At 44.3% G+C, this 23,492-nt stretch overlaps 1 protein-coding gene and 1 non-coding gene across 2 annotated transcripts in view; both read right to left on the bottom strand.

Annotated features, from left to right (window-relative positions):
• The window catches only part of LOC146404283 (uncharacterized), a 462,942-nt gene that overhangs the window by 108,035 nt on the left and 331,415 nt on the right, over positions 1-23,492 (bottom strand). The window lies entirely within an intron of this gene.
• LOC146404284 (U6 spliceosomal RNA) lies at positions 14,808-14,914 on the bottom strand. Its single transcript, XR_014845005.1, has one exon. It is a non-coding gene; the product is annotated as a U6 spliceosomal RNA (small nuclear RNA).

The following is a 23,492-nucleotide window of genomic DNA, read 5'->3' as shown; positions in this document are numbered from 1 at the left end:
TATAAGGAGATCCTGCTGAGTAGTATTGAGAACTATGTCTAGATACTCATGTTGCAACAGAACAAAGGGTGGGGAAAAAAATACATGTAAGGACAACTTGATCTCCTTGCTGTACAGTGGGAAAAAAATAAAATAAATTAATTAATTTAAAAAAAAAAAGAAAAAGGAAATCATCATCGTGAGTGATGGAAAGGAGCACGGAGCTCCCGGGCCCAACTCTGCTTTCCTACTTCTGGTGATGGGGAGTCAGCCTGTTCCTTGACGGGACAGCTCAGATAGAGGGTGTGTCCTCAGGACGAGCCATGATCTACCTCCCGGCAGCTCCCCACCCCCAGCTTTGGAGCCGCTTCTGCAGCCTCTCCAGAGTGTCCATGGGGCCCTGAGCACCGGGGTGACATCCAAGGACCACCGTTGTCCCTCAGCCCTTTGCGATGTGTGTGTTTCCGGTTCCTGTCCCTGTCCTCTCCAACACTGTCTGGGTGGATGTTTTTCTCACACTACACCACAGGAGCCGCCTCTCAGAAAAGCAGCCGCATCAGAAGAGGTAGGAAGAAAGGCATGGGAAAGGCGGTGTTTACACACTTAGGAGGCGCTGGTGAACCAACAAATGGGAACAGACAAAAAAGGAGAGACAGACACACAGGCCACACAGGTGGATGCAGTCCTCCAAGGCTCCAAGTTCCAGAAGAACACACGGGATTTGAAGCAGCATACTGAAGGGCACTGCTACCTTAAAAAAAAATTATTTCCTATCATCTTGCCACTATTTTTTAGACCCTATTGCATTCACGTCTCTGCGTCTGCCAGAATCATAAAGCAGCTCCAGTCAGAAGCCCTAATGGAGTCTCTAACCTGAGCTAGAGAACAAAGAAGATTTTAAAGACCAAACGAATGGACTGCAGAGGAGGAAAAGCAGCCCCAACCCCCTTTTGTCCAGAGAATATAAGGTAATCTTTGTCTTATCTGCCAATATCTCTACGGCTGAAAAGCTAAATATGCACAGTGCTCATGTGTCTAGACAGACAGACAGTTCTAGACAAATCATCGAGCTAAACCTTATGCTTTGGAAATATTTGAAACAAAGGTCCCACTGTGGCGATTTCAAGTCGCACGTGCCAGCAGCAGCGAGCGCCCATGCGGCAGGAACTCAAGCAAGCTTCTCGGGCTCTGATGGAAGGAGAAAGACCTGACGTTACAGAAAAGTTGCCTTTCCGTCTCCCTCTCCCTCCCAGCAGCCCCGTGCAACACCTGTCTCATCAGCAGGGGCGCTCGGAAGGGATGGGCCTCAAGGCACTTCAGTCCCAAGATTCTCCATGCCTCATCCTTCATCCACGCTGCTCGTAATGTTCCATCACTGGCACAGTTACACCTGAACACTCCGGTGCTGCCAAACACCTGGCTTGATTTTCCACTGTCCAAATGAAAAATAAGCATAATCTGCTTTTTGAGGATACAGCAAATGAGGGAGTTCATGACAAATTGTGTTGGTTTATGCAGAATAGTGATAATAAGATACAAATGAGAATTTTTTGCTTAATGAATAATACTAATCACGTTTCAACAAATGCTGTGCCCTTCTAATTAGAGAGACTGCATAAAATCAGCTTAATTTATTTGTGACTAGTTATACAGAGTTTAAATATTTACTAGAGATTTACTCAAATGTTCGAGAGGATTTTAAACATTTCCTACAGTGGAAGCGGCCCGCCTAGTTCTGTGAGGTGCGGTGACAGCTCTAACTTGTGGAAGCGCTCTCATTTTGCAGTGTGTCATGAAAATCCTGGTTTCAAGAGGAAGAAGAAAGGGTATTATTGATTTACATACTAATTCTCCAACTGTTACTCATTTTCTTGATTCCGGCTTCCAAAGTTGCTCTCCCGGCGTTCCTCGCTGGAGTACACTGGAGAGCGAGCATCTTTTTCAATACATTATAGGAACTATGACTAATTACAGCGATATTAGCTATGCAAAGTAATGTGTAACTTAAAATGGATACGTTCATCATTTCAAATTATGCCTTTGACTTTTGATGGTCTGATACAGGCAAGCTCTTGTTGCGCTGACTGTGTACTCGATTTTCTAAGACTCCCTCTCTGCAATTCTAGGTTCTGCTTGAGCACATACTGACCTACCAGAAATAAGCTCGTAGAGCCTCTTTTACGACCCGGAGCAATTAAAAGGAGGACAAGCAGATGACCACGGATGACAAGAGGTAGGCAGACAGATGTCATGGCTCCCTGGCATGGAATTGGATATAAAACTCCTGGTCAGGAGAAGCTTTGCTGAAATGCCTCTGACGGGTATTTGTCATAAGCATTTTAATGAGGAACCTCTTGTGTTCGATCCCAGCGGCAACCCTGGGGGTTTCAGATAGCTGTCCCCTTATCTTCTGGATGAGCCCAAAGAGGCACCGATAGGTAAGGTCACCTGTCCAAAGTCAGAGGACTGCTTAGACCCCAGACTCCGAACCGTCTAATTCCTGTCATGTGCTCTACACCAACCAAACCGACATCTAAGCGGGCTCATTAAAGAAACAGAAAAAACTTCCCAAATTGTCCCTGTACTTGAGTGAGATGGTGCGTCCCATCACTCGTGTGTCCATTCACTGCACAATCCACACTCATCTATTGAGCACATCTTCCGCATGTTCCAGACACATCTGCCGCGTTAGATTCAGCAGAGAGAAGATGCAGACTCAGTACTTACCTCGCAGGGCCCTCCCTCCGGGAGGGAAGATGGACACGGAGTCCAAGAATTACAAAGGGGAGGGCTGTCACGAAGGAGGGACCAAGTGCTGTGCGGGCCCAGAGGTGGCAGACGATTTTGATGAAGGGATTCCTAAGAAGATGGTTAAAGGCGGACTCTCCCCAGAGGCAATGGTTAAGTTGAGTCTGAAAGGATTCCCTGGATCTCTCCCAACAGACAGGGGCAGAAGAGACACCCTCAGTGCTTGAGAGGGGGAAGCATGAAGGGCCCAAGAAGAGCTGGAAAAGCAGGCAGGGGACGTCCGGCAGAGCTTCCGCGTCATGCTCGGGGGCGCAGGCTTGATTCAGGGCTGATCACGAGGTGGGGGAGCGTTCTGGGCACAGCAGCACTGGCTCAGTGTTCTGCTTCAACACCGCCCCCCAGAGCAGGTGCAGAAAATGAATTGGAAACAAAGCCAGGGGAGGAAGAGAGGCCAGGCCGGAGGCCGTGGCACTGCTGTAGGAGGAAGAGAGCAGGACCCGGGGAGGAGGTGGCAGCCGCTGCGGAGGGAAGACGGGTGCAAGGCACGCTCAGGCAGAGAAGGCTTTACGAGAGCACACGCACGGTGCACAGGCACACCTGCCCAGTCCTGTTCCTTTTTCCTTCACTGTTTAAGGGACAGCTCACATTCGAGCCCTTACGTTCCTAGAAGACAGGCATGATGTCTGTCAAACAGAAATTCTTGTTATTCTCCTGAAATTACACCTTGTACCGCGCTCACCAGGCAACAGGGGTATTCATAGGTAAGGATTTTGACGTACAGTTGGCTGACATGTAACATGACAGACTTTTCTCCAACTTTCACAAAGAAACCAAACAGCTACATCACAATAAAAGTATTGCACCCATAAACCTACATGCTTAACGGAAGGATGTATTAAATTCCTAAGTGTATCTTCCTCTAGAGGCCAATGGCAAACAACATTGCCAACGTCAAGGAAAATATTTTTTTCAAAACTATAATATATAGCCCAGATTTTATGTATTGAAGGCGGTGTATTTTGTTTCAAGATGGCTCTGACCACAATGCGCCCACAGTGAGGGAAATGACTGTAAACAGGGAGTCAAGTGCAGACTCTGGAGCCAACTGATTTTCTTCAAATTCTGCCTCTACCACTAAGATGCGTGATCTTGGACTAGCCACTGAAACTTGTGTGTATCCGTTTCCTCATCTATGAAAGAGAGCAAGAAACGGCAGAGACCTCAAGGGCCATTAGGAGTAGTAATGCGTTATCACCTATGCAGAGCTTAGGACAATTTTGATACTGTTACTACCATTGCCGCTGGAATTGTCCGGTTACAGGAAGGCTTGGGTCTTCACAATTTGACGTGGTTCTATCTAATATTCACAATTACAACAATAACAGAGAGCATATCACTGTTAATTACAATGAGAACAAAGGAAGGGTCTTTCAAGCAGAGCCAGGTTCCTGACTCTGAGGGTCAGATGTGCTTGACCTTGAGAACAGCCATCGCAAGATATTAGACCTCTTCCAAGTTTTGTTTCCCAATTTTTTCCTCTAAAGCCTACAAACATAGAGCATCTTTTCATATATAAAAACTTTTCTGAACATAGTGATATTTTCAAACTCGGTGTGGAAAAAAAAAAATCCATTCTTTTTCCAGCCAGGATTGTTTTTTATGGGTCCTATGTCTATTTCTTCAATATTCAGAAGATTTTAAACCCATTTTTACCCCTGGGATTGGACAGCTACATCTGTGCTTTAAAATGAAGAAAAGGAAACATTTACTGAAAACATGGTAGGTACTCGATAAATGTTCGTCAGGCTAGCCTCTCCACGTGAGCAGAAGGTGTGCTCATTATGAGACCGCATTCTCATTTGGTCTCTGTAACATCAGGTCAGATAGCAGTGTTGATCTCTGCTGTGAAGGCAAGAAATCGGAGACACACAGGGCCTGGCCCAGGGTCACACCACTGACAGGTGGCCCAGAAGCGATCTGCCCTGAAGTCCCCTGACTAAAGTCCCTGTGCCCAGCCCCAGTGGTCAGGTGATTCCTGGACTTGAGTTCTCCATGGTTAAGAATCTTAATTCTCTAAGACAAAGTTGGCCTCTCCAATGTGCTAAGTATTTTATTAGGACTTTCTCAAATTATTCAGCTTCGTTATGTCTTTTTCTTCTGAGGTCAACTCAGTAGCCTGAACAACAGGCAGCTACATCACGGAGGAAGAGAATATTTTAAACGACCCTCCAACATGTAGCATCCTCATCTAAAAGTCGACGCACCGAATGTCGGTGGAAAGTCAGAAACTAGCATGATTTTAGACCTTGGTCATCTCAAGCACCTGTCAGCAACTGCATGGACTCACATTTTATTACTGCTACAGAATAAAGATTGGTTGATTAAATGGAATTTAAAAGATCACTGAACATTTTCTAAAGTGTTTAATGAAATGACCCTTTGGAAACAACATGTTAGCTATGAGTTGCCTTTCAAAAACATGTAACATCCTAATGAGAACATAACAAACAAACAGCCAAGGCCTTTGGGATCTCTGAGAGCACAAAACTTCCCGCCTCTTTGCCGACACCAACAGCCTTCAGCCCCACCTCACCCCTGGACATTTGGGCTGGAGGCTGCAGCCTTTCTGAAAAGCAGCCGGCGGAAGCTCCGACTGAAGTTCAGACAGCAGAGGGAGGCCCCCAAAGCATCTGATTATTTTAAAATGTGCCTTCATTGTGCTGCTGGCAGCTGTGAGTTAATTTTGTTTAAAAAAAAAAAAAAAAAAAAGACCATTTGCTTCTTTAAAATCCAGGTTTTTTTCCCCTCTGTAAACAGCTGCAAGGAGCTGTCAACTCCCCCAGCCCCCTGCTGCCCTGAGAGCATCACCGTGGGAGGGGAGGCAGCAGGCAGCACGGTGCTCTGAGACCACAGACTTCCAGGGCTCCTCATTGGCTAACTGTGCGGGCGGGCAGATGGATGGACCAATCGTGGAACTGCAGAGTTTCAAAGCAGGCAGAGTCCCTAGAAGTACTAGAAGTACTCCGTCTGACTCCCAGCCCTTTTACAGATGAGAAAACTCAAGGACAGAGAGGTTAAGTGCCTGGTCTGAGATTTCCCATCCAGCTAACGGCAGCCCCACGGTACACAGAATCTGGAACCAGGGGTAACGGGCCGTGGGGAAATAGAGACGGGATGCCGTCATTAGCCACTTTCTGCCGGCAAGCATTCTTACTCTTCTTCCCCAAGGCCATGTCTGTGATGGCTGTCTATTTCAAATGGTAAATATGCCTGGCCACTAGCTCCCGTTCCTCTCCGGTTCCACCTCTGAATCACCTTCTCAGGACAATTTTGGAACGACTTCTCTCCAATCTCGCCCTTTGCCAAGGCTCACCTCCCTCAAAAAGACCCTCTCTCCAGTGCATGGGGCCTCACCAGTTAGACATGACTGTACCTCATCAGATGTGAACATGTGCCTGGCTTAAATTCACTTGTAGCTTTTGCAATCCACACTGCCCATGGGGTTTCTTCCTTTGAGCACACTGCCCAGTTAGGGAGGTTCAGATCCTGGCTTTGGAGCTTCCTCGGTCAGCACATGGGAACCAGTGTCTCTGAATCCTCCCAAGTCTCTGTGTGTTTCAAATGAGCCACATGGTGATAAACAGTGATCAATCCTGTTTCTGCCATTGCCCCTTTAGCAAGAGGGTAGCTCTGCCAGTCACTTGCCAATCAATTTCACAGAATGTAGGTTGTGCCTCACCCAATTCGAGTCTCCTAATTAATGGAGTGACAAAATTTTGACATTTTGTTGGCTTCTCTGGCTCTTGTGGGAATTGGGGGACGAGAACTGAAGGAGGTTCAGGAGAAGGAGAGTGAGCAAGGACAGAAAAACACACACTGACTTAACGGGTCTTTGCCAACTTTTACCTAATAATAATTTTGTAAATAAGTAATCCTTTTAAATCATAAAAGCAACATGTGTTCAGGGAAGAAAATCCTTTAAAAATACTGGAAGGTATAAAGAACAAAATGTAAACCACTTTATTTAAGTTTGATCTTTTTTAAGGAATGAAAACTTCAGTGCCATCTAGCTTAAATGATTAGGTAATATATTAGCTCCTTCTTAAGTGAGGGCACTTACCCATCAAGGAAAAAAAAAAAGGAGAGGGCTCAAATCAATAAAATTAGAAATGAAAAGGGAGAAGTTACTGCTGACACCGCAGAAATAGGAAAGATCATGAGAAACAACTATATGGCAAAAAAAAATGGACAATCTAGAAGAAATGAATAAATTCTTCTAAAGGTACAAGCTTCCAAGACTGAATCAGGAAGAAATAGAAAAGATAAACAGACAAATCACAAGTACTGAAATTGAAACTGATTTAAAAAACTTCCAACAAACCAAAGTCCAAGACCAGAAGCCTCCATAGGTAAACTCTACCAAACATTCAGAGAAAAGTTAACACCTATCCCACTGAAACTCTTTGAAAAAATGGCAGAGGAGGGAATACGCCCAAGCTCTTTCTATGAGGCCAGCATCACCCTGACACCAAAAGCAAAGATACCACACACACACAAAATACAGGCCAATATCACTGATGAACATAGATACAAAAATCCTCAACAAAATACTAGCAAACAAAATCCAATAATATGTTAAAAGGATCATACACCCTGATCACGGAGGATTTATCCCAGGGAAGCAAGGATTCTTCAATAACTGAGAAACAATCAGTGTAACACACATTAACAAACTGAAAAATAAAAAACCACATGGTCATCTCAGTAGATGCAGAAAAAGCTTTTGACAAAATTCAACACTAGTTTTTAATTTAAAAATTGTCCAGAAAGTGAGCATGGAGGAAACACACCTCAACATAATAAAGGCCAGATATTGCAGCCCCACAGCTAATATTCTCAACAGGGAAAAGATGAAAGCATTTCTGTTAAGATCAGGAACAAGACAAGGATGCTCGCTCTCACCACTTTTATTCCATATAGTTTTGGAAGTCCTGGCTGTGACAATGAGAGAAGAAAAAGAAATAAAAGGAAATCCAAATTGGAAAAAGAAGTAAAACTGTCATTGTTTGGCGATAACATAATACTACACCCAGAAAATTCTGAAGACGCTACCAGAAAACTGTTAGAGCTCCTCCATGAATTCAGTAAAGCTGCAGGACACAAAATTAATACACAGCAATCTCTTGTATTCCTATATACTAACAATGAAAGATCAGAAAGAAAACTTAAGGAAACAATTTACCATCACATCATAAAGAATAAAATACCTAGGAATAAATCTACCCAAGGAAGCAAAAGACTCTGAAAACTATTAGACACTGATGAAAAAAAATCAAAGATGAGAAAAACAGATGGAAAGATATACCATGCTCTTGGACTGGAAGAGTCAAAATAACTATACTACCCAAGGCAATCTACAGATTCAATTCCTTTCAAATTACCAATGGCATTTTCCACAAAACTAGAACAAAAAAAAATTTGAATTTGTATGAACATACAATTTGAATTTGAACATAAAAGATCCTGAATAGCCAAAGCAATCTTGAAACAGAAAAATAGGAGTCCCCATTGTGGCTCAGCAGTAATGAATCTGACTAGTGTCTATGAGGATGTGGGTTCAATCCCTGGCCTTGCTCGGTGGGTTAAGGATCCAGCGTTGCCATGAGCTACGGTGCAGGTTGCAGATGCAGCTCAGATCTGGCATTGCTGTGGCTGTGGTGTAGGCCAGCAGCTACAGCTCCAATCTTACAGCTGGGAATTTCCATATGCTGTGGGTGTGGCCCTAAAAAAGACAAAAGAAAAAAGAAAAAGAAAAACAGAACTGGAGGAATTAGGCTCCTTGACTTCCCACCACACTAAATACAAAGATACAGTCATTCAAACCGTTCGGCACTGGCACAAGAAAAGAAACGTAGATAATTAAACAGGATAGAAAGCCCAGAGATTACCCCACACACCTATGGTCAACCAATCTACGGCAAGGGAGGCAAGAATACACAGTGGCCAAGAGACAGTCTCTTCAATAAATGGTGCTGGGAAAACTAAACAGCTGTATGTAAAAGAATGGAATTAGAACATTCTCTAACAGCATACACCAAAATAAACTCAAAATGGATTAAAGACCTAATCATAAGGCTGGATACTATACAACTCGTAGAGGAAAATATAGGCAGAACACTCTTTGACATAAGTTACAGCAATATCTTCTTGAGTCCACCTCCTAGAGTAATAAAAACAAACAAATGAAACCTAATTAAACTTAAAAGCTTTTGCACAGCAAAGGAAATCAGAAAAACAAAAAATGAAGAGACAACCCACAGAACAGGAGAAAATCTTGGCAAATGAAGAGACCAACAAAGGACTAAAATCCAAAATACACACAAACATCTATGCAGCCCTATGTTAAGAAAACAACCCAATCAAAAAAAGGGCAGAAGCTCTAAATAGACATTTTTCCAAGGAAGACAGATAGATGGTCAAAAAGCACACGACAAGATCTTGGACATCACCAGTTATGAGAGAAATGCAAATTAAAATTATAATTAGGTCTCAGACTGGCCAGAATGGCCATCATCACAAAGTGTCCAAACAGTAAAGGCTGCAGAGGGCAGGGAACCCTCCTACACTGTAGGTGGGAATGTAACTCCTTACAACCCTATAGAAAACGCTATGGAGGTTCCTTAAAAAGCTAAATATAGGAGCACAACATGACCCAGCAATCCCACTCCAGGACACATATCTGGAGAAAAACCATAATTCGAAAAGATACACGTACCCCCATGTTCACTGCAGCACTCCTGACAACAGCCAAGACATAGAACCAGCCTAAGTGTCTATGGACAGAGGAATGAATAAAGAATATGTACATACATACAATGCACTATTACCCAGCCATAAAAAAGCATGAATAATGCCATGTGCAGCAACATGGATGGGTCTCAAGATTATCATACTAAGTGAAGTAAGTCAGAGAAAGGTAAATATCATATGATATCACTTACATGTGGAATAGAATAAAAATAATACAAAGAACTTATTTACAAAACAGAAACAGACACACGAATTTCAAAACCAAACTCATGCTTACCAAAGGGGAAACATGGGGGGGGGGTGTATTAGGGGGTTGGATTAGCACATACACAGCAGCATATATAAAACAGATGACTAACACAGACCTACTGCACAGCACAGGGAATCCACTCAATATTCTGTAATAGCTTTTATGGGAAAGGAATCTGAGAAAGTGTGGCTGTGGTACATACAACTGATTCGCTTTGCTGTACAACTGAAACTAACAAAACATTGTAAGTCAACTATGCTCCAATAAAATGTTTTTAAAAAGAAAATGAAATACAATTAGGGCAGACTTCACTGTTGTTTTAAATCGAAAACGCGACAATGCCACCAGATACAAGGTCTCATGACAGCTCTGCTCCATTTTTCCATATGTCAGTTCCACCCCAAGGCCAGCTTCCTCCTACAGTCACAAAATCTCCTCCAATATTACCTAGGGGCTCATGTTTTCTCATCCATGGTCAGCGAGAATGGGTATCTCCCACCAACTAAGTCTTTCAGCTCCTTCTCATTGGATCCAATGAAACTATAGGCCCATCTCTGAATCAGACATTAATGCCAAGGTAAGGCTTACACTAAATAAATGACTGGATTATGTGTCTACCTCTAACCTAACAGCCGTAACTAGAAGGATGGGATCATGCTGACTGGCCTCATTCAATTACAGGCCACCTATGGCACTCAAGGTGAAACTCAAGGTGAAGGCCAACCTCATCAAATTGCAGGGCTCTGGCACCTGCTGCGGAGGAAGAAGGATACAGGTGGGGGTGGATGCCAGGGAAGCTGTCCCAACGTCTTTCATACGCTGCAAATCCAATTTCCTAGGGAAGAACCATTGTCGGCATTTTTACCATACAGCTGTGAATACACACATGTACTCTGTGTGTGTGTGTGTGTGTGTGTGTGTGTGTGTGTGTGTGTGTGTTGCAAATTAGAAATATACCATATATACTGTTTTAGATACTCGATTTTTCACTGAAAAACATATCGGAGTTTTCTCTTATCAGCAAATATTCTAAAATTTATTTTAAAGGCTACATGGAATTTAAGTAACTCCTAAAATCTGAATATGTACTGAGCTGTTTCATTTTCCAAGCTCACCAATTAAGCTACAATAAATAGATCTGCACATATACCATTGTTCATATCCAAGACTCTTTTCACAGGCTAGAGTACAAGAAGCAGAATTGGAGAGTGGAAGACTATAAACAAAGCCTTTGGATACTTACTACAAAATCACCACCTAGAAATTCTGGCAGTAGTATACCTTAGCATATTTAAGTATCCACACCTGTTGTATTTCCAAAGCCTCAAAGTATTAAAAAAAAAATATTGTTTGCATCAGTATTACATCCCTGGGGGAAAATAAAAGGAAAGATCGATGATTTATTAAAAACTTGGAATTCAGAATATAGAAACTCCTGATTTTTCAACCCATGATGCCCAGGCCTAGACTAAGAAGAAACGCCAAGTAAGATTTTCTTTGTGTGAAGAAGAAACATCCCCCAGGGCCTATGAGGTGCTGCTCTGCTGGTCCTGACCCTGCGATTTGTGGATCACCGGCCTGGGGGTTGAGGCCCGAGGCAGAAAGGTGCATTACGGACTCCTAACAAGGAACAGCAGGGTGAGACTCGGAAGGACTAGACCCACGGATGGAGCGCCCAGGGCCGTTCCTCTGCCGCCTGCCCTCACCTTTATCCACGTCTTCTACGGCAGGTTGGGGTCGGATCCTCTGAGAAGGTAGGACCCCACGGCCAAAAGCTCCTGGGTCTGCGTTTTCTCACCTTGGCCACCAGAAAGTCCCACCGAAGCCTCCATCTCAAACACCCAGGGCTACGTCCCAACTAGTCAGGCTCAGTTCCTCTGCAGATTCCCTGCTCTGGGCAGAGGGAGGGTGGACACCTGCAGCGCAACTGCTGCTACCAGCTTGGCAGCCCCTTGCATCCCGCACAGGACCAAGTAGAGGGAAGAGCAGCTTCCCCAGGGGAGAGTGGTGTTATCCGAAGAAGAGGGAAGAAAAAGGACACCGACAGCACATCGTAGAAATGTGATCTTCTAAGATCCGTACACACCACGACACAGTTACTATCCTAAGCGTGGAGAGGAGGGAACGGAGATTCATCAGAACCAAATTAATGGCCTTGGGTCTCTCTCTCTCTCTCTCCTCTCCCCTTCTCTCTCTCTCTCTGCCAGTCCCCCTCTTAGACACACACACCCAAAGTGATGGAGCTGTAATTTAAATCCCTGTCCGTCTAATTCTAAATCTTACGCTCTTTCACTAATTATACACTATTAAACCCTCTTTAGCAATGTGGCTATTACAGAAATACAGATACGGTGATTAGATGGCAGGCAATAACAATCATTCCATCACCCCCACCACCGCCACACACACACACACACACACACACACACACACACACAACCTCCACGTGTCCACCCCCCTCCTGGCCTGCCCAGTCCTATGAGAGAATGCTTCCTGCGTCTCCCCTGTCAGCTCATCAGCTCTATGAGTCCCTAAGGCCGAGGGCTGCTGTGCAGCACAGAGGAACAGGGAGAAGGAGGAAACAGGCAGCCTACCCTTGGCCCTCTTCACGTCAAAATGCAACTTCCACTCGAGGAGGAAGAGATGCCGAATCTCCCTCTGACCGCCCTGCCATCATTTTCTCGTCTGCACTCCAGGAAGTGCACAAAGGGCTTCTCAGCACCACGAGGAGCCTGTGGGAGTCTGGTCTGCTCACCTCAAGTTGTGGCCTCAGGGAGTAACAGCCAGCGAGGCCACGACCAGCCCAAGCTAAAACCGAGCTAATATCGTGGGCAAATTCAAACTCACGCCTCTGTCTCCAGGCCTCCTGATCTCCCACTTACATGGGGCCGGTTCCGTCGCCCGAGAGGCCTGAGCTCTGAAGGTGAAAATCGCCCTCAGAGAGCAGCTCCAGAGACGAATGAGAAAGGAGCACACACGTCTGGGCCGCGTCTCCAAAGAGCGTCCACCGTCTGCTTGGGAAGAGGCGGACGCGCATCTGCGGGCGGCGGAGGACAGCAGCGGGGTCAGCACTAAAGGCAGGTCAGCAACCGTCTATCACAAACCCGTGAGGAGTGCGACCACCTCTCCTGTGCCAGGTGCTGGGGACAGTGCAACAGCTACCACAGCTCCGGTCAGCGGCCTCACCAAGACGGCAATCTAGTGCAGAAGATGGGCGGTAATAAGTCACGGGTGCGACGCGTATTTTGAAAGACCACGTGCAGGATCCTGCGGGAATGCAAAGCCCATCCGGGGCTGCGGGAACGGCCGCTCAGCACAGGGGAGTTTAAGCTGAGACTTGAAGGCTGAGCATCAGATTCGCCATCTGGGCTCATTGTGCGGACCTGAAGTCCAGGAACTGGACAGTCATCTCAACGACACGCCGACCACCCTCGTGGCAGGGGCCAAGCAGTGGTGCAGAAAGGCCTGGGGGTGAACAAAGGCGACGATGCGGGGATCGCAAAACAGGTCCCTGTGGTCACAGCAACGACGGTCTGGAGGGCAAGGAGGGCCCAGGGCACGCAGAGCTCCGTGACCTACGGTCACGTGTGGTTTTTATCCTAACGACAATAAGAGGGTTTCAAGCAGGGAGAGGCAGCATCGCGTCTGCATTTTAAAAGACCAGTCAGTCTAACTGCCGCTTCGAGAGACGGGGAGGGACTGAAAGTGACCACGGGGAAAACCGCTTCTGCGCCTGCGCAGGTCAGCTCAGCCCAGGGTGGTGGCTGAGATGCGACTGCGGGCAGAGGAAAGGGAGGGGCCCGCCACCTGCTCCCACTGTTCCCTGAACCAGGCCCAACAGGAAAAGCAAAAGCAAACCTAAGGTTTCTGTGTGAGGGGCTCTCCGAGCATCGAGAGGAAAAAGAAGCCAAATTGCCTCCTGTTGGCTGGGAAAGGATTAGAGGAAGGAGCACACAGAAGAAAAGTCAAATTAGGTGTGTAGTAATTCTGAGTCACAGACACCATTTCCTGGCCAGATGCTGCTGTGGCAATTTCAGGAACACCCACTAAAATCATAAATGAAAATCACACATTCGCAACATTTAACGAGAGTACAGGCTGAATTTACGGCCACTGAACGTGCACTGTGCGAAGATGTTGATTTACCCACAGGAGATGGACGTGTATACGACAGACGAAAACAATACCAAGAAATGTGATAAACATCTGCATGAAAATGAGTCACTGGAAAGACTCAAAACTTCCTCAATACTTTATGCACCAAATTATCTTCAGAGCAGTCAAAGAGAAATAATAATAAATAATAATAGTGCCTTTTCCTACCATTAATTTTGTCACAAAACTTCTCTTGACTTCAGTGGAAGTTCTGCATCTAAAATGCGCCCCAGGAAATTTACAGTCTGCAACTCAGAGACCAAAGACCTTGAACATGAAGAAAATCTCTTACCCTTATTTATACACACTGTTCTTTATCACAAAGGAAGAGCTGGTACCCATTCCAACTAACCAATCATTATGCAAGGAATATTCTGACTCACCCAGCATCTTTAATCAATAAGTACTGTGCCAATGGAAAGAGAGTGGGAAAAAGTCACAGCATCCATTAATAAAAAATGACTGGGGCTTTCTATCAACAGAAGCATCATTAGGAAACGTATGGTAGGAAAACAGTCGGCTGTAGATTTGTGGCGGCAGGGATGGCAAAATGGAATACTAACATTTACACCCTCTTAAACACTTTGCTTTAAAATGACAGTGGATTTCAGGTAACTACACATGTGGTTAATACAGCCTTTTCCAAGTTCAATTGCTTACTAAATTCCCGGCTATAGTCTCAAAAGATGGGGCTGCCTTACCTGACTCTGCCTATCCCTCCAGCCTCCAAAAACAAATATTTCTAATTTTTTTCCGGTTTTACTGACATGTAAGTGACACACATGTTGTACGAGTTTAAGGTGGGCCATTTAATGATCTGACACATGTATTTATTATAAAATGATCATCACAATAAGTTTAGTTTAAAATTAGGGAATGGTGCATGAACTTGCATGTTATCTTTGCACAGGGGACATGCTAGTCTGCTCTGTGGGGTTCCAGCTTTTTGGTGTGCATGCCGCTGAGGCGAGCATCACAGATATTTCTAACAGGTGTGCCATTGCCTGAGCACATCTTCCATGAAGGCTTTGGTCGTTTCATGGCAAAAGATAAATCCGCTGTAAAAGGGAAGAACCTCAGATTAATCCGATACTTTCTCGAACAGTCTCCTCTCTTTGCTGCCCTTCTATTCCCAGTCGTGAACCCTTGAGTAAATAAAGGAAATACGATTCACATTCCCAATAAACTCTGCAATCTGTATTTCAACTCAGGATGCTTCCTGGCCACACAGTAGATGTGTAATTCCAAAGTAACTGTACTGCATTTTGAGGAAAAAAAAAACAAAAAACAAAAAAAACACCAAGGCAGTCACATTCCATTAACAAAAAACCTCCTCGAGCATGTCCCCTGGTAAGTTACAGGGATCTGAGTCACTCACTAAGGGTGAAGAGAAGAAACAGGCATTCTGTCAAACACCTGCAAATCTTAACTGGGAGATGAGCTAAATCTACCAAAAAGGTGCCCATGACTGTCCGACTTTTCAAGTATCACTAATGCATGTCACCCGTGGATTAACAGTATTCTGCTTTCCCAGCATTCCTGCCCTGTCATTAACCCAGGCACGGTCCATAAAGTTCCTCGGATCTCCATAACGAGCCCACCACACTTTACGTGATTTCCAGTTCCATCGGCTCAATAAGAACAAAGCATCAAATTCCTCACCGGGGCTCAGTTGTGTGGATCTGAAGTCTAGGGACTGGACAGTAATCGATGATTACACAAAATGAATTCAGATCCCCACTGTGTCAGTTTTCCATGCTGTGTTTTTGAAAGATCATGGCTCTGTTCCTATTATGCATAGTAGCATATAACTTCTAATATTTCACTATTAATCTATATTCTACTTTCAGATAGATGGTATGCTTAAATCACTACTCAGTCTACACTGGAAATTATACTGGTTTTGATAAGAAGTATTTGGAATATACCACCCCCGACCCACCCCCCAAAAAAGTCCTATTTAATCCAGGCTTCTATTGGAATTCCAGGATTTATGTCACTATTATAGAAAAACTCATTTTGGTTATAGCACCAACCTGGCCAAATAAATGACTTCTAGATGCAAGAAGAAAGTATTTGGTCAAGACAAATAGGTGTTCGAACAGGCCTCCCCAGCTCACTCATTTTGCTATATGGAAAATGAACTAACCGAGTTTAATGTACACCAGTGAGATTTGGAAGCATGTTCTCATTCACTTCATTCTCTACCAGGAACGAGCAGCTTTTGATCTCCTTCCCCCACCTTTAACCCCGACAGTGTGTTCTCAACAAAATGGCCAAAGCGATCTTTTTCAAACAGACTTAAGCTCCTGGGTCTGCTCCCAATTCCCCCCGCCTCCCACCTCCCACAAACAAGGGCAGCCAGAGCCTGGCGGTGCTCTGCAGGCCTGTGCCACCTGGCCCTCTGCTCTGTTTCTCGCCCTCCCCCGCTCACGTGCGCCCATCCCACCGGACACTCTGCTTCTCCGACTCACACCTCAGGACCTTTGCACTGATCGTCCCCTCTGACCAGAACACACTTCCTCTGGTAGCACAGGACGCATGGCCTCATTTTCCTCCAACCTTCAGTCCACACTCGTCCCCTCAACCGGCAGCCCTGCCCAGCCTATTTAAAATCATACTGCACCTCCTCTCCCTACGATGTCACTTCCCCCTTGTCCTCTTCTGCTTGTTCTCCATGGCACCCACCACCGGCTAACATTCTCCAGAGCTTATGCATTTATCATGCTTACTGTCTCTCGCCCACTAGAATTTCAACTTCAAACGAACAGAAACTTTAGTCCATTTGGTTCACGACAATATATATACTCAGAACTTGAAGGGATACAGAACACAGAGTATTATTTAATAATATTACTTGAATAAAAGAATGAATTCCAAAGTTGCTGAATACAGCAAAGATCTAACACACTGGCAATGTGCAGCTGTCTTAGTAAAAGCTATGATTGAAATTCTGAAGCCTCAGTTTTCTCATCTGTAAAACAGAATAACTATGTAATTGAACACTTAGGCTTGTTGTAAAGATTAAGGGAGAAAATAAATGGAATATATTTTAGACAGTCATTTGTATACTGATTAATTATTTTGATTAATCCAAGAATAACAGAAATCATACCTAACATGTGCAGAGAATTTTACACTTTATCAAGAACACAGCTGTTTTCCTTTGATCCTCCCAGACTCTTGCCAGACTCCCTCCTGGGAGATGCTCCTAACTGGATCCTGGGTGTCTGTGCCCCTGCAGCCCAGGACGCGTCCCACCAGGCAGGAGGGAAGACGGAGACAGGTTCAAAGCCAAGCCCTCCGAGTTCCAGCCTGTGCTCTCTCCTGAGCATCAGAGACCAGAAATACTACTTCCAGCACAAAGTTTTAACAGAACGAAAGTGACTGTGTGAGGTGACTTCCTTGGTCTGGTTACTTGTTTACTGAGTCTGGACGCCTGCGTGGAAGGGGCTTTAGACAGATGGTCCTCAGCAGCAGCAGGTACCCCACAAATCCCAAGAAGTCAAGGTCAGCCCTGGGAAGGGGTCGTCTCTCCTCGGATCACTGCCGTAGTCGCGGACAGGAATGCTAGGCTACCTCTAGGAGCGAAGAATTTCCCAGCATGACACAAACACCTCAAGAAAAGGATTAGGTCTTCCTTTGTTTTTGTTTTTTCCTTTGGGCCACACCTGCAGCATATGGAGCTCCCTAGGCTCGGAGTCCAATTGGAGCTGTTGCTGCCAGTCTACACCACAGCTCAGAGCAACACCGGATCCTTGACTCGCTGAGCGAGGCCAGGGACCAAACCCGCAACCTCATGGTTCCTAGTTGGATTCATTTCCGCTGCACCACGGGAGCTCCGGATTAGGTTTTCTGAGGGGTGTGCTCCAGTTCCTGATTCAGTCTTGTTTACACAGCTGGCATTTAGTAAATTTAATGCATAAATGAGTGCATTTTTAAAATGGGTGAGTTCACTGTTGTGCCTACATTAGCTTTCAGCACATTTTCTCCCTGCTTTTCTGCTAAAGCAATGAGAGTACTAGCAGATGCCTAGCACGCCCCACCCCACCCCACCCCACCCTTCACAAATGTGGTAAACAAGGGCCACACAAGGTTGTGCACAGCGAATTACACATTTAGGAAATGCTGAGTTAAACAAGTTCTAACAGGACTATTTTACTGCAGGACTTCTCAGAGCCTTTACTACACGAATCCACATTGCAAAACTTCAAAACTCAGACAGCATCTACAGCATTTCGCAAATTTATTGGGTTATGTGCTCCCTCCCCCAGGAAACAAAGTTGTTTGCATGGAGTTTCTCTCAAATCAAGTTTTCTGGAGAATATGTTTATCTATAACAAATCCATTTAGGGTCTCCAAAAGCAGAATCCATTAAAAAAAAAAAAATCAAAATGCCAGGAATAAGAAGTCAAGGGTAAGTCACATTTTTTTGTAAAGCTGAATGCCTTATAGGGTAATTTTACTTAAATGTATTGTTTAATTTCCCTTAAGCCTAATACTGTGTTGTGAAAGCCCACAGATCCTGAATAAGCATATTTTGGAGGATGTGCTAAAGACTGATATTTATGTCCCTAGATTTTTTAAAAAAGAAGGCGCTGGTTTGAGGTCCTCGCATAGCCTTAGGGACTTGAGCTAGAAGGCAGCAGTTCCTCGCGGGCCAGGCCCGTGCACAGGAAGGCGGCGCAGGGCGCTCGGGTCCTGCTGGTCTTAGCACAGGGTCTCTCGGCCCCTGCACGTGAAAACTTCTATTACGAGGCAAATGCATCCGAAGGCCTTTATCAGTTAACCGCATCTTAGTTCCTTTTATTTCCCAGGTAAGAGTAACTAAACCTACCAGAGCACTGGAATGGGGGTGGCATGAGGACACATCTCGAGTTCGGGAGCTTGTGCGGGACAGAGGAGGACAGAGGAAGCCGAGGGCGGGCAGACCCGGGCCTGGCCGTGCCGATGCTGCTGGCTGAAGATACGAGGCTGCGGCAAGGAGGCCGTGGCCAGAGAGCATCGTGCCTCTCGCTAGGATGAGAAGCTACTGACGGCGTTGGAGGTCAAGCCAAGAGAAGGAGCCCTTTCTCTGGCTCCCCCAGGGGAAGCCCAGTCCTCCCTTGCTCGCTCCCCCCGACTCCTCCATCCTGAGAAACGAGCCTGACTGCCTCTGCTGCTGTGACGAGTTCCTTGTGTGTATTAAGAGACACTCTGCGCGTCACTGTTGTGCTCCGTTTCATTTCTCAAGCTATAGAAAAAGCGAGACTCTTCAAAGAGAAGGCCGGCTCCCTGCTCTCTTTCTGAACCTGGATGGTTTATGGCTCCTTGGCGAACTCACTTGACACTGAGGTCTGGTCACCTTAGGAGACACGCCCTAAACTTGAAATCCGCAGGACCACACCAGTGCTCAGGGCCTTTTGTTCTCCACGTTTCCATCATGCTCCCCCTTCCGGGCATTTGCGCTGCGTGTCCTGCAGAGGCCTCGCCAGGCAAAGCCGTGGGCAGCACAGCCAGGAGGCAGAGGTTTCCTGTTGGGACACCTCACTTTGGACTACTTTAATGACAAGATGTTAAGTGGCTTAACCCTGAACTTGAACACATCTGCATGTGGCCAGGGAGGGTGCACTGCCCCCAGATGAGCAGAGCTCATCCCCCACCCGCACCGCCTGCTGTCTGCCCACCGGTCTCGCCCACAGATCCCTCCTCAGAGCAGCTGAAATCAGCTCCTCCTCTGTCTTCTTAAGAAGATCCAGCTTCCCCTGGATTCTTTCCAGGATCAAACCCACTCATTTCCTTGACTCGCAGTGTCCTCTTGAAAACTAAGTAATGAAAGCAGATGCTCTAACTCAGACACATATTTTCTCACTCAAACGTTCATCACAGCTCCCACCCAAAGTCCAAGCATTGTCTGCTGGGAAAATCCCAATCTCCAAAGCCCATGGAAAGGTTGGTCCGGCTCTTCTTGTGGGTTCTTGCAATTCATCCACATTTTTGTTTCATAAAGCTTTTGTGTATTGTTTTGATTCCTGTAGGACAGCCACAGGAAAACAGATGTGTTTTTCTTTCGGAGTATCCTGTACTCTTTTCACACATTATACCACTTAAAAACAGCAATAACAATAAAGATATTCTTTTTCTTGGGAGGAAAATCTGCTACCTGGAGGTTACTTTCTTTGCCCGGTCACAGATAAACTCGTATGATTTCAGCTGGAACCTCAAATAACACCCGTAAAGTCAAAATCTGAACAATTATCTCTTCATATTCCTGATTTTTCTTCTTCCCCCAGGATGGAGGGTGGGGAGGAAGGAGATCATATAATTGGCAAGTCATTTGCACTTGTCCCATAAACCAACAAGCCCTATGCATTGAATGTGACCTTCCTTACAACTGAATTACCTGTCATAGACCAAAATTTTTCCATATTAAAGAATCCAAAAAACAAACTGTTAGGGTAAGCTCGTGTGTCTTATTGAATGGCTGAATCCAAAAATAAATAAACAAACAAACAAATAAATAAGTAAATAAAATTAATTAATTAAAAGACTAGCACCCAGTATTTCATGTGACTGCTGTTTATCCTCCATGGCCTGCACAAACTTTTTTTTAGAAATTGCGGGAAGTGTCAAGACCCCTACTTGTTACAATTTAATTTTCTGCTGCTAAGGCAATTACAGTTCAATGAGTGATGATTCAAACACATCCAAGTTTTCATTACTCTTTGCTTAATTTGTCAGTTAACGCCTTTGAGTTCTATGGTTTCCCCGGCAGTCTTAACTTGCCATTAAAAACCTGTCACGGAAACAACCTTCTGATTCCTACGAGTTTAAAACGTATATATCCTTTCATTGTTAAGAAAGCTAGAATTCGCTCCTCAACCCAAATAGTCATACTCTAGGATGCCACAGTTAGGAAGGTTGCAATAATTCTGGATTAGTGGTTTTTAACACAACAGCACTGCAATAAATACTAGAAATAAGAGTTCATGCTTAAGATACTGTATATCATAAGAATGTTACTTTCTATCAATGTTTCTTAGTGGTTTATGGCTACCTGATAAATGCTGGACTTTTACATTCCTCTCCATGCCCCAAGCATCTATTACATTCACACATGTGATACTTCTCTAATATTTTTGCAATACATTTTCCTGAATCGGCTGATGACATTTAATAGAATGTTTAAGACACAATATAAAACCTCAAATGCTTTCGCTTATTCTGGGGGGAAGTGTGCACATAGATTGGATTTCAAATTAAAACCTAGGATGCTGTACCCAACATTTTTGCTTCTGCTATACACATATTAAAATACGACTAAACACTCCTCGTGCAACACTGCAGCATCAGTACAAACAACAAGCTCTCGTACTTACAAGCAAGCTACATGATTAAGGAGCTATTAATGAAGGGAAACAAAGCCACCGTGCTGGGATGTAATAGTCCATGAAATTCTTATTGGTAGAAAGAGAATATGCCGTAAATAAATATTAACCCAAACGCTATGGAAAACATAAAGCAAACAGGGAAAAAATGATTCTTTAAACTAAAATATAGGTTAAAAATTGCTGACAATGGAAGGAAAGTCTATTTGCATACCGCAGGGCTCCATCTGCTGTGGAAAATACAAGCTGCAAGAATGATTTAATATTTAATAGAAGTAGTGGCCACTGTTAATTATAATTTGCACATTTACAAATCAGCACTGATGGCAATACAAATTATGAAATATAAGGGTGTTCTGCTGGATTCTAGGGAATAAGATGACAGACAAAGTTAATGGAGTATCCCTGACCACAGCTCTGTCAGAACACATCAGAGAACTAATCCAGTTACAAAGAGCCTGCAATGGAAAATCTATTTAAAATATTAAAATGCTGTTTGGTAAAAGCTTTTTCATAGTGCATTTTACTTAAACAGTTGCTTATTGCTCATGGGTCATTAGCTGTACACCCAGAAGCATTCTGCAAACTGCCATTTAAAAGAAGAGTAGAAATTAAATAAGAAATATATTTCTGCCCAGCATTTTTTCTTGATAGAGAGAATGAGTTGGCTGGATATCCAGTCTGAACATGGAAAAGATAGTGTGTGGTCACACCATAAATGGAAGGCCGTGGAATTAAGCATTACACTTTGCCTACCCTGAGCCATAAAATTCAACGCAACTTTTCCCTCTAGACCCGAGCTTATTCCCATTTATACTTAGAGGCTAATCGTGATGATACAAATCGACTCTTATTTAGTAAGAAGACAGAAATTAGCATTGATTTTTTCATTAATCTTCTATTTCACCTCATTTCTCTCATCATCATATAATATGGATTAGTAGTGGGAGCATTTTATGTGCAATGTTTTAATAGTAACTTTTGTTCTCTAAATCATGAATAGTGTTCATTGCAGCCTCTGGAATCCCAAATTTATGGCGCTGATCTTGTATCCAAACTCCTTCAATTTACTATGATTAGGAAATCTTTGCTCTGTGGCCATTATTTTTAATGTCTGCTAAAGACGTTTCTGCATCTTTGAAAAAAACATAGAACAAAGGCTCTACCAAGAATAGAGTTTTAAATAGAAAAACCTGAGCAAGTTAAAAATGTGAGCACTTATGGATCACATATCCGTGTGAAACTGGATGTTGTCACAGCACATCAGGAAATATTGGCACATATTTAAGCCTACTTAAAGTACATGAGGAAGGTATCGGTTGCGTACAGGCAGAGGTCAAAAAACAGCAGTCTCCAGGTCAAATCCTTCCCAGAGGCATCTGCTTGGCCGTCTTCTTCCTTAAACTGGACCTGAATCTTTTGGACAGTGTGCCCACCACCTCTCTCTGTCTTATTTCTAGCAACTTCATGTCTCTACATTTTCTTCATGACCTCTGTAAGCACTGTTCCTGGCTTTTAAAGAATGTTTTCATCTCGTTAATGTGCTATTTTATCCATTCTTGGATGTGTTAGAGGTAGTTGTTCTTCACCCAAAACATCCAGATCATGCATGCACACCTACCACCCAACAAAGGACCCACGAAACACGGATTTCATCCATTTGAGGCTTCAAAGGTACTACAGCACTAGATTCTGAAAGATTCTGAGAACATCTGCATCCAGCAATGAAAACCTATCAGGAGCCCGTCTGTCTTCTTCAGGACTCTGGGGCGGAGAGCGCACGTGCGTGTGCGTGCATGTGCGCACACACAACACACACGTGCACAAGATTTTCACAGTTTCTCCTGAGAATACCCACTAACTTGCTATCGTTCAGGTCAAAATTTCAAATATATACCAACTGTGCAGCCAGAGAAACCGGAAGCTGAAATATGTTAGAATGGTATCAACCTAGTAGCATCCGATTGTACCCACAGAGCAAGTGCAAGATCTTTCCAGAGGAAAACATCCCCAAGTGAGGCCCTCAAGATTCCCACAGATGTTCAAACAAAATATGAGTCATAGCAAAAAATATTACCAAGCCCATGAAGAAATACTCCACCATTTAGGAGAGTGAGCAAAAACAAACCGCAGGTTTAAACTCCTAGGCCTCTAGAGTTCTAAAAATACCAGTTATAAAATGT

This window comes from Sus scrofa, chromosome 4 (genome assembly GCF_054392235.1).
Source record: "Sus scrofa isolate SSC_HxYL_T2T_F1_AM1 chromosome 4, Sscrofa_HxYL_maternal_Yorkshire_Landrace_v2.0, whole genome shotgun sequence".
NCBI lineage: Eukaryota > Metazoa > Chordata > Mammalia > Artiodactyla > Suidae > Sus > Sus scrofa.
This window is presented reverse-complemented; position numbering and strand designations above follow the sequence as displayed.